Consider the following 14,576-nt stretch of genomic DNA (forward strand, 5'->3'; position numbering starts at 1 on the left):
CACACAGATGGAAGGGACCCTACAGATCAATCTTATTTTTCTTCCATTATCTTTCCGCTACTCTATCTTCGCATGCCCATTACACATCTTGCAAGACTCTTCTGACCCCAGCTGCTTACATTTTCTGTTGTTATGCTCCATCCTCATCAGCTTCAGACAGAGTTTGTACCTGAGCCCTCTAGTGTTCTGACCTCATCTGCAGTGCACTGATTCAGCACTTTAGGTTTCTATCTATACATTTGTGCTGTATACAAAAATTGACCAATTTGGAAACATCGCACAGCTCCAAATTCAGATGGGTAAGAAAGAAACACAAACATATGATTCAGACTGGATCAGAATGACCTTAAAATAAGCAAACGGTAGCATAGAAGCCATAGGAATTCAAGAGTTTGAAGTATACTGTGGCCATAAACATGCATGAAATAAACACACGTGACATGAGAACTAAACATATTAAATGCACCTTTGCATGTACAGGTTTTTAAAAACAAAAACACTGTTGTTGTTGCCAAAATCAGCATCCTTTATCTGCCCTACACACAAAGATCCAAGGGCCAGTCACAACAATTTAAAATACATCATTAAAAATAGTTTGACACAAATCACAATCTCAGGAATAGTTAGGTAATAAAAGCAGGCAGGATAAGAATGAATTCTCAATGAATGTCACTCTGCATAAGGGGCATCTCCCCCCATCTCCCCCCATCATGGTGTCCCTATAATGGTGATCTCCTTATACTGTATATGGTTGCCGTTCACTTAACAGTGTGCAAAGGGATAAAAAGAGAGCTGTGTTAAAGGATATCGCCGCACTGTATCACAGCAAAGACAAAAACTGCCCTCTACTCCAGACACTGAACATCCTGGCCCTCACTGGCAACAGTTCCCTAATACTGCATGTTCCAATGTATCTGTATGTACAATATTGCACAGAGATACATTGCCTGACCCTATTGAGAGTCTTTTTACAGAGCTCTTTGCCTATCTTAAGGATGGGCATTTTGCTACTGTTCCGAAAAGTGAGCCATGAAACAGAAGACACAACTGATTTAAAATGAGAACGCATAAGGAGGATGTGCCTTTGTCAGAGGCATTTCAACAGAGGGTGGATAGCAGCCTACAAGGGATGCTACAGCTGTGGAATTTCTCCTGCATCAATAGAGGTCGGGGATTAGATGACATCTGAGGTCCCTTCCAGCTTTATGAATTTATAAAATCATCCATATAGTGTCACTGGAACGTTTGCATTGGTTTCTGCTGTCTTCATATTGACTTGCAAATATTGACCTGGACATTAGAGCCTCTTTAATGCACAGTTGACTGAAATCTCTTCCCAATTTGCTTCACCCATGTTATCTCCTACAAAAATAATAGAGCAGTGAATTTTACACTCTGCTTAAGGAAGGATTGTTTGAGACTCTAAAATTATATTATTTAGCCCATCATAACCATTATAGAGTATTTGATATAGTGTTCTGATTTTCTGTGTCATTTGACTGACTGAAAGGTGATGGAAGCAGCACCCTGGTTTGCATTCATTAACATGAATACTTGCATTGACTTCAGCGCAGTTCCTGAGAAGATGGAAAGCAGTTAATTAAATAGATTTTTAGCCTGACTTGGAGGAGGGGTGCCAACACTAAAAGCAAGGTTTGGTCAAACTCTTACACAAAATACCTGTTAACTCGCTAAAATATGCTTTCGGGATTTCAATTAAACCAAACCTGTCTAACCACAACTGTTAAAAGAGATCCCAAATTAAACCAGTTCACAGCACTTCCAGAAAACACTCAGTCTCAAACTTTGGTGAGTCTCAGAGGAAGGGAACTCTTCAGTTGCGCTTCTCATACAAACATAGGGCTCCTCCAAATGACCTATTTACTCAGCATTCATTTTGGTTTGCTTGCACAGAGATTATATGGAGGTTAGATTATATCCAGTCCTCATTGAGCACTCATCCTGATTTGCTTACAGTGTGTTTATACATCTTCATGCTAGTGATTCATTCATCCCTCACTTTTCAATGTATTTCCCCGTCAGTTTGCTAACTGGAAAAGGTTTCTTTAAAACCAAATTTAGCCCAAAAAAAGCCTTTTAATTGCACAAACCCAGAGTTACAGTACTGTATGTGCTTCAATCCCTTCCACAAAATCCTGTCTGGAGATGTCCATAGTCTGCAGATAGTATATTCAAGAGGGTCTTCTTAAAATTACATGATCAAATGTAAGGGTCTCCAAGGTATTTAAGGGATTTATAAAATCAGCAGCTTTAATTGTGCCCAGAAGATAGAAGTGAACCAGTGAAGATGCTACAGCCCCCACGTTCTGACCAAATGCCCATCAATGTCATTTTAGTGCAATCATAACAGGAATCTAGGTTTAAGATTATTATGACATGAATGATCCTTGTTAGATCTGAACTGGCTATAGCAACTGGAAGATTGTTCAAAGTCATGTTCTAAAGTTCATGACTGTGAGGACTTAACACCATACAAATATTACATTTTGCTAATGCTAATTTTGCTGTTTCTATTTCTGGGGAATCTGCAAACGTGCTAAACTTCCCTGCTCTTGTAGGAGCACACAGTACAGGACCACAATTCAAGGCAATGCAGGCGGTGTCAGGTAAACTCTCTGCAAATATTCAGAACAAACTGGAAGAATAATCAACACAGAAAACTCTTACAAGGATGTAAAGGAAACATCATTTCAGGATGGCCCACAAGGTGAAAGAAAGCCAGGATTACACAACTGGACTGAATGCAAGAAACCACCACATGTGTCCTGCAGACGCAATTGCCACTCAAATGAAGTGATTCTTGTCACAGCGAAGCCTTCTGAAGGTTGGATATTTGGTTAAGTTTCAGTCATCTGACAATGAATTTGGTTCTATCTGATACCAACCTAAAACTCAAAACTGTCAAGTTTCCTTAATTCTAGATGAGAGGGGCTCACCCTGGTAGCTTTATTGAAATAGATAATCCTCGTTTACTTTCTCATCCCTGATTAGCGCCATTGGTTACAGTTACTTCGTGGTTGGGGAATGCACTGAGCAAGAGTTCAGAACCTATGTGCTTCCAGAGGGTATTTTAACTTGAGCCATTTTAATTTATTGAGACAAAAACCACAGCCTTGTAGCACCTTAGTGACTAAGGCTGTGCACATGTCCCTGTTTGCGCTGCATCCAGTGTGCTCCCACCACTGGTTTGGGAGATGGTACACACATGGTGTTAGCCACAATACACATCTATCCTGTAGTTTCTTGGGAAATACTGCATTTTGATGTGTTTTCCCTAAAACCAGTTTCAATCCAAATTGAGAAAAATGACACCTGGGCTCCATTTTAATCTGGTAATGTGTGCACAGACAACCACATTTATTCATGCATAAAAACATTTGCCAGAATGAATCTGAAACTCTTAATGGTATTGCAAGACTTTCCGTTGCCGTTCAGACTATACCTTCCCATCTACTTCCTTTCCTCTTTCCCTGGACTGTGAGGTCTTCCTTCCCTTGAAAATCAAAGAAGATGGAAGCAATGTATGCCCTTCAAAAGATGACCTTATCATCCCAACTATCCTTTTCTCCTTTCCCTGGACTGTGAGGTCTCCCTCCCTTTGAAAATCAAAGAAGATGTAATAGAGAAGGAATCAAGGTGTTAGGTTATGAGGTGTAGAGTATCCTGTCGGATCACAGCTTATTTTAATCAATCGACTCAAAAAATAGCAGCAAGGAGTAATTATTAATAATCAAGGAAAATTGGATTATTTCTCTGCAGTGCGGTGCTGACTGGATAGAGATGTAGGTGCAGAACTAAAGTTCATTGGTGCAATCCACAGAAGTAAAAGAGCTGACTGCTGCAGTTTGCCAGGGAATGTGGGAAGGAGGAAATTCACTAAACGCAGCATGTCATAACCTACCAAACACAGAGTTATGTGTGCTTGCCACGAAATACTTTGCAGGTGAAATACCTCTGTGTCTATGGATGAGCTCTGAAGCATATGAATTTGCCTTATATCAGACTATCTGTCCATGTAGCCCAGTGTTACCTATGGCAACATTGGTGGGCAGCAACTTCCAAGGGCCTGAGGCAAAGGTATTTCCAAAGACTACATCCCTAAACTGAATACAGGATTTATCTTTCAAATTTCTGCATAGACAATCACTAAGATATTGCTTGAGTCCGATATAATATTTTGGGACAACTCTTTCAAAAAAAAAACATGGTGAGGAACCATTTGCATGGGATAAAAAAAGCAAGATTTAGTTAAGAGAAGATATACATATAAAATTAGCAGCCTGACAGGCTTGTTTGTTTAAGATTTCCTCTCTCTAAGAGGATGTGAATTTTGCAAGAGTTGATTAGCACTTTTATAGCCCTTGCGGAAGAGGACTTTTGGTCTGGGAGGTGAAGGCTGAACACTTCTCATACCATGGGCCTAAAACCCAGGTGCGGTGTCTCTCTTCAAAGGAAAGTTAAGAAATACCCAGCAAAAAGTACTCCACTTGCCATTTCAGGAAATTATTCTATATTCTTTTGATGTGTTCCCCTTTGCCTGCAACCAAGCAGGGGCGTAGGAAGGGGGGAGCGGCCTGCCCTGGGTGTCATCCTTGGAGGGGAGTCACAAAATGGCACAACGCAGGGGTCAGCACTTACTGCGGGGCCTGGGCTGCAGCACGCCTGAGCCATGCTTCTCTCCTGGGAGTGACGTGGTGGCATGGAGCCCCAAAAGGCAGTGTGGGGCTTGCATCCGCCAGGCAGACTCCATGGACAGCTCACTGCACCCCCCCCCAGGCAGATCGCCATGGCGCCCCCATGCGCGGATCACTTCGGCACCCCCATGGATGGCTCACCCCGGCCCCACCACTCTGGGTGCTGCTAGGCCCCTGCAACCAAGTCCACATTTCCCACAATATTTTTTTAATGCAATTCTTCATTATTTTGGAATGATGCAATTCTAATACAATTCTTCGTTATTCTGGAAGGCCAGAATATCATGCTAGGGCTGCTAGCTTGGAGCTAGCACAAATAAGTGGGTAGCCACTAGTTCTTTAACCATCATTATCTGGCTAAGTCCCAAGTTTAAGAATATAACAAGAATTCCACTAGTTCTGCTGTACAGGCCCCTAAGATGTTCTTTGTCTGACTGCCACTAATTTCACTGGGGCTGTTTCTCAGGGGATTGTACTTGTCATCAGTTTTAAAAGGAAAGGGGAGAGAGGCCTACTGAACAAAGGGTATCCCTATTTTGTTCAGCAATGAGAATGATCAACCGAACTGTATAATCAGCCTGCATAATACAGTATCAGGGAGTTCAGCTACTTTCCTGTGTTCACAATTGTTCATCAGTGATGACATCGCTTCAGGTTCAACCTTTTGACAGGTCCATCAGTGACCTAAAAGAGTTTTTAAAAATCAAAGCAGCTCCCCCACCGCCGCCCTAAAGAAAATCTGCACAAGGGCCACAGGAGAAATACACCATTTTGTAATTAATGTTTCAGTTGGTGAAAGCCGTGTGTATATGCTGTTCTTTACATATAAATAGAATGGAAGTAGAACAGTTACAGAGAATGCTTAATACACAGCACAGTGACTGCCCCTTATTTGCCTGGGGTGGAAAGGGTTAATCCTGCTTTGAGGCTCACTTTGTTGGCTATTATTTGCGTAAGTCTGGCAGTCAATCAAGCTTCTAGCTTTCATGTTGTTCCTTTTTTCTTTTTCACCCTGGGAACTATTGCAGCAATATCATGCCCGGGATCTTGGTTTAACTCTGAAATTCTCTATCAAGCAGACCTCTCCCCCCCCCACCAGCCCCCACTCCCAAAAGGGGCCTTCTGAGCTCGTTTTGCTAATGTATTCTCAAACCAAATTAGGGGCTCTGACTCTCGGTGAAGTTCGTGAGTTAGTTGCCACGATGCACTGAATTAAAGATACCATCTCGGACTCAAATCAGATTAGCGCCCACACACACACATGCAAAAGCCCAGTTTCTAATCAATTTTATAAAGGGCCATCAGCAGAGATACACTAATGGTATTGAGCCGAGATCTTTAAACTAAGTCTTCGCGAAGACTGCAGAGATAAAACATACACTGTAATAAAGAGAGAGCTCTTTGCTGCTCCCTGGCCACTGAGATCCCAATGCACATGGGGAAAGCACTTCAAAACGCCACACTGCCCTTCTTGACACCAAAACATTACTGCTCCGATCTTACACACACAGAGACAAACACTTTTGTTCTCCAGTCAGATCCCTGGGACTCCCACATCCCACTTTCCTTTACAGACTGAATCACAATAGATCCAACGTACTAGAATTTAAGTTGATATAGGAACTACTACTCCCAAAATTAAGACGCCTGCTTCCTGGGAGAAAAAAAAGTAATGACAAACCTAGACAGCATCTTAAAAAGCAGAGACATCACCTTGCCGACAAAGGTTCATATTCTTAAAGCCATGGTTTTCCCAGTAGTGATGTATGGAAGTGAGAACTGGTCCATAAAGAAGGCTGATCGCCGAAGAATTGATGCTTTTGAATTATGGTGCTGGAGGAGACTCTTGAGAGTCCCATGGACTGCAAGAAGATCAAACCTCTCCATTCTTAAAGAAATCAGCCCTGAGTGCTCACTGGAAGGACAGATCCTGAAGCTGAGGCTCAAATGCTTTGGCCACCTCATGAGAAGAGAAGACTCCCTGGAAAAGACCCTGATGTTGGGAAAGATAGAGGGCACAAGGAGAAGGGGATGACAGAGGACAAGATGGTTGGACAGTGTTCTCGAAGCTACCAACATGAATCTGACCAAACTGCGGGAGGCAGTGGAAGACAGGAGTGCCTGGCGTGCTCTGGTCCATGGGGTCATGAAGAGTCGGACATGACTAAACGACTAAACAACAACTCCCAAAACAGTGCCTCTGTTTGGAACAGCCAAGCTTCCCAGTGCAATCTTCAATCTTACAAGTAAAATTTAAAAGGTGGGTGTTCAAGAAGGTTTTGAAAGGAAAAATAAATACTGCTGAAAGAGGGTCTGGGGTCTTAACATAAGAATATTAGAATGGGATCAGGCCAGTTGCCCATCTAGTCCAGCAGAGGCACCAGGTTGCCCCCAAGATGTAGCAATGTGCACATGATGGAGGAGGCCTAGCACTTTGGAGGAGCTAGTCAATGTGTGCAGGGCAACCTCAAAATTCAGGGGCCTCGGTTCCCTTAAAACAAATATGGGGGCAGAGGTGCCTTCAGCCCCCTAAAGTTGGCACACCTGTAGTCCAGTATCTTGTTCTCACAGTGGCCAAATTCCCACAGTTTCCAGAAACTGGAAACATAGCGTCTCCAATTGTGGAAGCTAAGTATAGCTGTAATGCCTAGCAGCCACTGTCAGCCTTATCCTCCATGATTTTGTCTAACCCTCTTCTACAGTCATGCTGAAGTCAGAATTCCCTGTCTGCAGAGCTGAGGTAATATAAAGATGGTAAAGAAAAGGACTTGTTGTGTTAATTAACTAAAATCTATCAAGGCCTGTGGTTACACAGAGGAATACCTGGGGTAAAGAAGTAAAAGAGGAGCCGGGGCCAGCTTCACTATTAGACAAAGAGAGCCAATGTGGTGTGGTGATAAGTGCGTCGGGCTATGGCCTGGGAAACAAGGGTTCAAGTCTCCATTCAGCCCTGAAGCCCGCTGGGTAATCATGGGCCAGCCATCTTCCCTTAGCCTAACCTACTGCACAGGGTTGTTGTGAGAATAAAATGGAGAGCCGGAGAACAATGTGATCTTTGTAGGAAAGACACAAATGTAATAATAAATATCTTGTTATTAATTTGGGGGTGGTTCTAAACGACCTCGGAGGAGCCCCTCTAATGCACTGACTCTAATTATAAGACGAGACTGCTAAAATGGCCCATCTGATTGGACAAGTCTAGCCCGACTGAATTCTTAATGCTATGGAGATTAGCTGTTGCACCTCCTTATCAATGGCCCTCAAATATCTGAATGAGCTAGAAAGGCATGAAGCTGACCAGCTCCTATTTGTCTTCCTGCTGACCAAGGGGAGGAAGTGAAGTAAACTTGCAGTTCTGAAATCTGAATGAATCAGACAGGGAGGAGAGCACAGAGGACTGGCTTGCTTTCTGTAAGAAATTGTAATGGTTCTGCTGATTCCCTTGGAAATCTGATTAGGAGAAACAAACACCAGAAAAACAGGAAGGAGGGCTCATTCCATCAGCTTTTCTGAAAGCCCAGCTCCATCAAGGACCCCCTACTTCTGAACTACACAAACTGGTCATTAAAATAACAACTCTTTCAGATCTGGTGCCTTTGTTTGATTTCCTGCTCCCTCTTCCCTCCCTGACACGTTTCCTGTGTGTGTTATGTTCAGATTATAAACCCGCAGACAGGGATTGTCTTGTTTTAATTGACTCTGGTGGAATCTACACACATATAAAAAAACGCTATGATAATGCTTTATAAAAAAAGTTTTGAAAGATATATTGAATCTGCCATAGCTCACCATCATCATCTAGTGTCAATTTTGTATACTGCACTTTACAACACACTTAAAACGTTTTAATTGCAGCTGTATAGATGAGTCCTCTGTGAGCCTTTTGGACTGAAAAGCAGGCTACAAGTCCTATAAATAAGTAAAATAAAATAAGTTGGGGTGTTTAATGCTGTGGATCTTCATCTATGCTCAGCCAGTGTAAATAAACTGCTTATCACAAAATGCCAAAAATCCTCCAGTGACCTCACTCTGCAGGAAACGAAACCTGGGCACATGTGGCAACCCCTGGAGTTCTTGCTGCTTGGAGAATTGGGATGCACACAACAATATAAGATTTAGTCTGGCATGCTTCTATATCCTCTCATTCTAATCTCTCCTTTCTCTCCCTCTCATACCACATTCCAAATTGCAGCAGAGATTTCTTGTGCATCATCACTATTCAGCACTGAGCAAGGAGAAATAGATTAAAGGCTCCCTCTGGGGTAAGATTCAAATGAGAATCCGAGGTCCTAACTGGATCTGATGGTGGCAGACACATTTCTTTCCATATGTCCATTCTGTTAAGTGAAAGGAGTCCCCCCCCCACCTTAGCTCTAAAAGGGTCACCCCCTCCCCAGCTTCTGTCCACTCAATTTGTTGCTCTCAGTTCCAATATTGGAGCTGGGAATTGGGGGGGGGGCTGTTGGAACAGCCACCTGCAGAGATGTTTGCACCCCCAAAATGCTTTTCTTTTACTGTAATACAGGGAAAGTGTGGCCCGACAGATGTTGCATGACTACAAGTCCCATCACCCTACCCATTGGTCATGGTGGCAAAGTCTCAGGAGCTGGAGTCAAACATATAGAGGATCACAGGTCTCCTAGATGTTTGCTAAGACACACCCATCCATCCCAAATACCTGTTATGGACATCTGTAAGTTATAGCTTGGTCACATTTGCTATAGTCCCGAGTTTCTGTTAATTACTGGAAGCTTTCTATTTCTGAATCTTTATTTTTTCCCCAGGGGTATACATTTTTATTATTTTTTAAGTCAAATAAATGTCTATCACTGTTTCCATTCCTGATACTTAATGGATTTCTAAAGGGAGAATAATAATGATTATCCATCTGCATGCATATGCAAGCGTTATGTATACATGTGTCTAGCTACAAGTGTCATACTTCTGAGTAGATATATACAGGATTGAATAGTAAGTCCTACTGGATTCAGTCAGGCTTAGTGTATAAAGCTGTATGGGACAGCAACCTTAATAACGTTCTATGAAAGGGAGGGAGGAAGTAATATAATGGAAGCCTTGATATTTGGCACCAAAAAGCCACTTTCCAATAATCAGGCTGGAAGCATGACAATCTTTAGGGCAGTCTATAGCTTTGGACAGAGATACAGCCCCCAAATAGTCACCCAAGTTCTGCTCTCTGTGGACGAGGCAGGAAAAAAGCAATCTCTCTTTCACAGAGAGTGAAGACTTCTGCAAAAGTGAGCAGCAGGATTCAGCAACACACTGGCTCTCAGAGGCTGCAGCACTGTGGACTGCTCAAGGAGAACAACGTGCTGCTCCAACAAAGGTTTGAGGTGAACTGAGGCCTTATAAGCCTCTGCTTCCAGTCCTTCCTTCTCAGACTCTGCCACCTTCACCTTCCTTGAAGAATGAAGGTTCTTACATGGACTGGAACCAAGTGCCTCTTATCTTCTCTGTGGGTTCCTGACTGGTGTGCTGCCTGCACAGTTTAGACGGAGCAGCTGTGTGGGAAGCTCTCATCTTCTCAGGTTCAGGGAGAGGTGCTTGTGGGGGTTCTGGTCCCAGATCTGGGCGTTCTGGTTTTTCAGCCTGCTGTTTGCTATCTATAGACACAGCACAAGTAGACTCAGGCTCAGTGTCTGTAGCCTGGCTCAGTTTCCTAGCCAGCAGCTTGGTAGTCTCAGATATGGCCAGCTCATCCTAGACTTGGTATTAGATGTGGGGCAAACGACCCTTTTAGCTGCAGCCTTCATTTCCATATTAATCTGTGATAGAAATCTGTTGCTTGTGTGTGCTCATATCGCTGCACAGTTGTGATGAGCCTCCTTTGTTGATGAAAGAGTTTTCACCACTGATAAACTCCCAGAAAAATGATAGAATGCCTCTTAAGAATGGACTGTAGAGATATAAATGAAAGCAGAAATGAAGCACGCAGTAACAGATGGCCAAATGAGAAAGGGATAAGGAGTCTAGGACTTTGTTGCATTCTGATTCCATTCTGTTTTGAAGGCATGCTTGTTCTACAACAGCTGAGCTGAATGGAATTGTCTTTGCCTGCATTCCTAGTAGTCAAGATCCTTCCTCTTTGGGCAGATTTCAGGCCTCCTGCCGTGGTGCAGTTTTACGGCAATCATATATGCAGAAGATGATGCCAGCTTTCAATGCTATTAACCTTTCCAGCCTAATGAAATGGTTTTATTGGCTGCAATGGTGGTGAGAAAACCTTTGGCTCCAGCAGGTTCCTGTGAATGGGTTATCAAGGCCATGCAGTCTTGTTTTATTTGCAGGCTGCTCCTAATCAATGCCAGACCTGAAAGGAGCAGGAACTGCCAGCCTCAGTCTCGTGCTCTTATTGATCCAGGGGAGGAGAGGTGGCTGGAGTCAACCTCTTTGGACGGCTGTGTCATAATAATAATAATAATTTATTATTTATACCCCGCCCATCTGGCTGAGTTTCCCCAGCCACTCTGGGCAGCTCCCAATCAGTGTTAAAAACAGTACAGCGTTACATATTAAAAACTTCCCTGAACAGGGCTGCCTTAAGATGTCTTCTGAATGTCAAGTAATTATTTATCTCTTTGACATCTGATGGGAGGGCATTCCACAGGGCGGGCGCCACTACCGAGAAGGCCCTCTGTCTGGTTCCCTGTAGCCTCACTTCTCGCAATGAGGGAACCACAAGAAGGCCCAGGCCAAAGTCTTCCAGGAATGTAACCCTAGCAAAAGGAGCACATTATCCATAGGCTCTAAGAGAAAGGGATGTCTAAGAAGAGCACATGAAGCCAAGGATGGGGCAAAAGATTGAATCCTCAACTTTAAGATATGGATATATCAATATTTAGGGCACAATATCAATCATATATATCTTGGAGTCCGAAGGCAGTTTCTTACACTGTTTCTCTAAACCAGTGTTTCCCAAACTTGGGTCTCGAGCTGTTTTTGGACTACAATTCCCATCACTCCTGACCACTGGTCCTGCTAGCTAGGGATTATGGGAGTTGTAGTCCAAAAACAGCTGGAGACCCAAGTTTGGAAAACACTGGTCTAGACAAATATGGCTATCACAGCAGACAGCTTTGATACTCTTTCATTAAACTGATGTGCTCCAACAAAGGACTGTGAAACATTGCTCAACTTCTTCCCACCTCAATCAGTTTCGCTTCAACAAGTCTTCTGTCTGCCTCTGTATATCCTTTATATATCCCATGAAAGCTCTCCCAATAGTCTGATTAGTCCAGGGATGGAGAATATGTGGTTGCAGGGATCTAGTTCTCATCAGCCCCAGGCATGGTCAATGGTCAGTATCGAAGGGAAGTGGAGTTCAACAACATCTGGGAGAGCCACAAAGTCCCCATCTTCAAGCTAACAGCAGCCTCGTGAGCTTTTCTGCCCCATGCCTCATAATCACCCTGATCACATACGCAGAGGGTATTTATAAGGAGATGCTGCTTTGGGCTTACTCGAGGACCATGCAACTCTCTGGCTGAGCTTGGAAGGTTTCTCCTTGTGACGAAACGAGACAAGCCAACAAGAAATCTGTGTAGACTATTTTTCTCCACGGGTCAAAAAGCTGATTTGGAAAATGATATGGAAGGGGGGGAAACAAAGGCTCAGTGCCCAATCGAAAATGGAGAAGTCACTAGCTTTATTTGTCCTTGAAAAACATAGGAAATTCAATGACAGATTTTCTGCTGTTTTGTCCTCTTGGGCATCCTCGAGATTGCATAGCTTCTTCTTCATCCATGTTCCATTAGTGTTGGCTAGGGATTGCACAAGTCTTTCAGCTGAGGCCACAGTGCTTGCTGGGCCTGTCCCTTTTGCTTGGGGACTCCATGTTTCCCTTGGAAATAAGACAAATCTTTGAAGATGGGGTTACCAAAGGTCAGTAGGGGGAGGGGGGAAAGAGCTTTTCAACACTATACAAAGCCAAAACGAAGAGAGTAGATTTGGCTTCAATCTATTAGAAACAAAGAACGAGCAATTTTTGTTTCCTGGGGAGAATTTTCAAAATAGCAAACTGAGCTCAGACAAAAGAACTTTCCATTAGGAAGAAAGGATGGGTCCAAACAGTAGGTGTTAATTTTCTCCTTCCATGATGCTGTGTCTGATCTGTTGGGATGGTTTCAAATGTTACTTTTATGCTTCATGCAAGGATCCCAAGTGCTCCTGGAAACATGTACACGTATATACATGTACTGTGTGTAAATCAGGCAATAGAAAACCTACCCGGCAATCATGGAAGCTGCTGTTAGCCAATCATCGTGAGATATTCAGCAGCCACAATCCAATACAGAATTAAGTGCACTTAAGCCTATTGTGTTGGACTGTGGCCAGTAAGTTTGCATAAGGAACTGTGTATCAGGAAATGGACAGCATAACTTGTGTGAACTGGAAATCTGAACCATTCTTTAGATAAACTAAAATCAGCTGACATATATTAATTTATATATATTTTTTTAATGTATAAGCCATGCTTTCATCCAAAGATGTCTTTCACAGCAGTATACATAAGAATTTAAAATCTACAATGCAATATTAAAACGATATCAAACAGAAATATAATGAAATTGAGAGGAAGAAAACTATTTCTACCAGCTGATAATTTTAAATGCCTGGGTAATTAAAAAAAGGAGACAGGATTTTCTCAATCAACTTTTCAAGAATAAATGCCTAGCCTTTTATAGCCTGGGAATCTTTCTTACTTTGTCTTATTAGCTTTCACAAAATCACTCAGAATTTCCAGCATGATATCTAGACCACCTAAGGTGCTTCTACTGTGCCTTTCAATCTAAGTTATTCCATCCTCTTATTAAATGTTAGTAGTTGAGCTTCAAATGCTAAATATTCACAATATTCGGTTGCCTTTGCTTTAGCAATCTTTCAGAGGTGATAAATATGCCAAAGATACAAACACAGTTCCCATGCCCTAAACTTCAACATGAAGACACTTATGGGAGTTCTCTCCCAAAAACAAGTCTTTAAAACTGTGGGGAATATTGTTGCACATCACCCCAATGTCCAGGCAATGCAACATTCCAGGGGTTCCAGGCGCTTACATAGGGTTCATGCCTCCTTTGGAAATGAGATAGACTGTGGTGTTTTTATGATATATGGTTTATTTACACATATATACAACCTGAGCCTATGATGGAGGGGTTCACAGCATTAGCACCCCAAGAGGGCCTTGCTTTCCCCCACAGCTGCAGCCTTGGATTCAAACATAAATCAGTCATGGCTCTCTCTCTGTTCCCAGATTGCTGCTTTGATTCTAGCTCATATCTTTTCAAACTCTGTGCTCCCAACCCTAGCTTTGTCTTTCTAACTAGAAAGGAGATGGAAAGAGGACTTAGACCTACAGCTTTATACATATGTATATGAGCCCTTAAAAGAAAGTAAGATGGTGCTTCATCAAGGAAAAAAAGGGCAGAAAGGTACTTTATTTTTATTAAAATTATGTCCAAAAGTATTCATTATTTTAGCTGATCATTTTTTTTTAATATTTTTATTAAACAATTTTTATATTCATACAAACAAAACATACATAAACAAACAGAAGACAAAAACAGAACAAGAAACAAGTACCATTTCATGTCCTAATTTCTTAAACCTTTCTTCTTCGACTTCCTCATGCCTCCCGTTTCTGTATTCCAAATTCTAATCAATTGTTCAGCAAATCTTCCCTTATTTTACTATAAATTTAAGCTAATCATCCTTATTCTCCTTGTCTTAACCATTACTAATAGTAACCATTTACTTTAGTCCAACATCATTCTAGCTGTCATTAATTTTGTAATATTTCTTTAAATAGTCCTTAAACTTTTTCCATTCTTCTTCCGCCGT

General features: G+C 42.3%; 1 protein-coding gene across 5 annotated transcripts in view; it reads right to left on the reverse strand.

Annotated features, from left to right (window-relative positions):
- The window catches only part of ESRRB (estrogen related receptor beta), a 153,493-nt gene that overhangs the window by 59,481 nt on the left and 79,436 nt on the right, over nucleotides 1–14,576 (reverse strand). The gene's annotated exons all lie outside the window — the stretch shown is intronic.

The sequence above is a fragment of the Podarcis raffonei genome, chromosome 1 (genome assembly GCF_027172205.1).
Source record: "Podarcis raffonei isolate rPodRaf1 chromosome 1, rPodRaf1.pri, whole genome shotgun sequence".
In the NCBI taxonomy this organism is placed as follows: domain Eukaryota; kingdom Metazoa; phylum Chordata; class Lepidosauria; order Squamata; family Lacertidae; genus Podarcis; species Podarcis raffonei.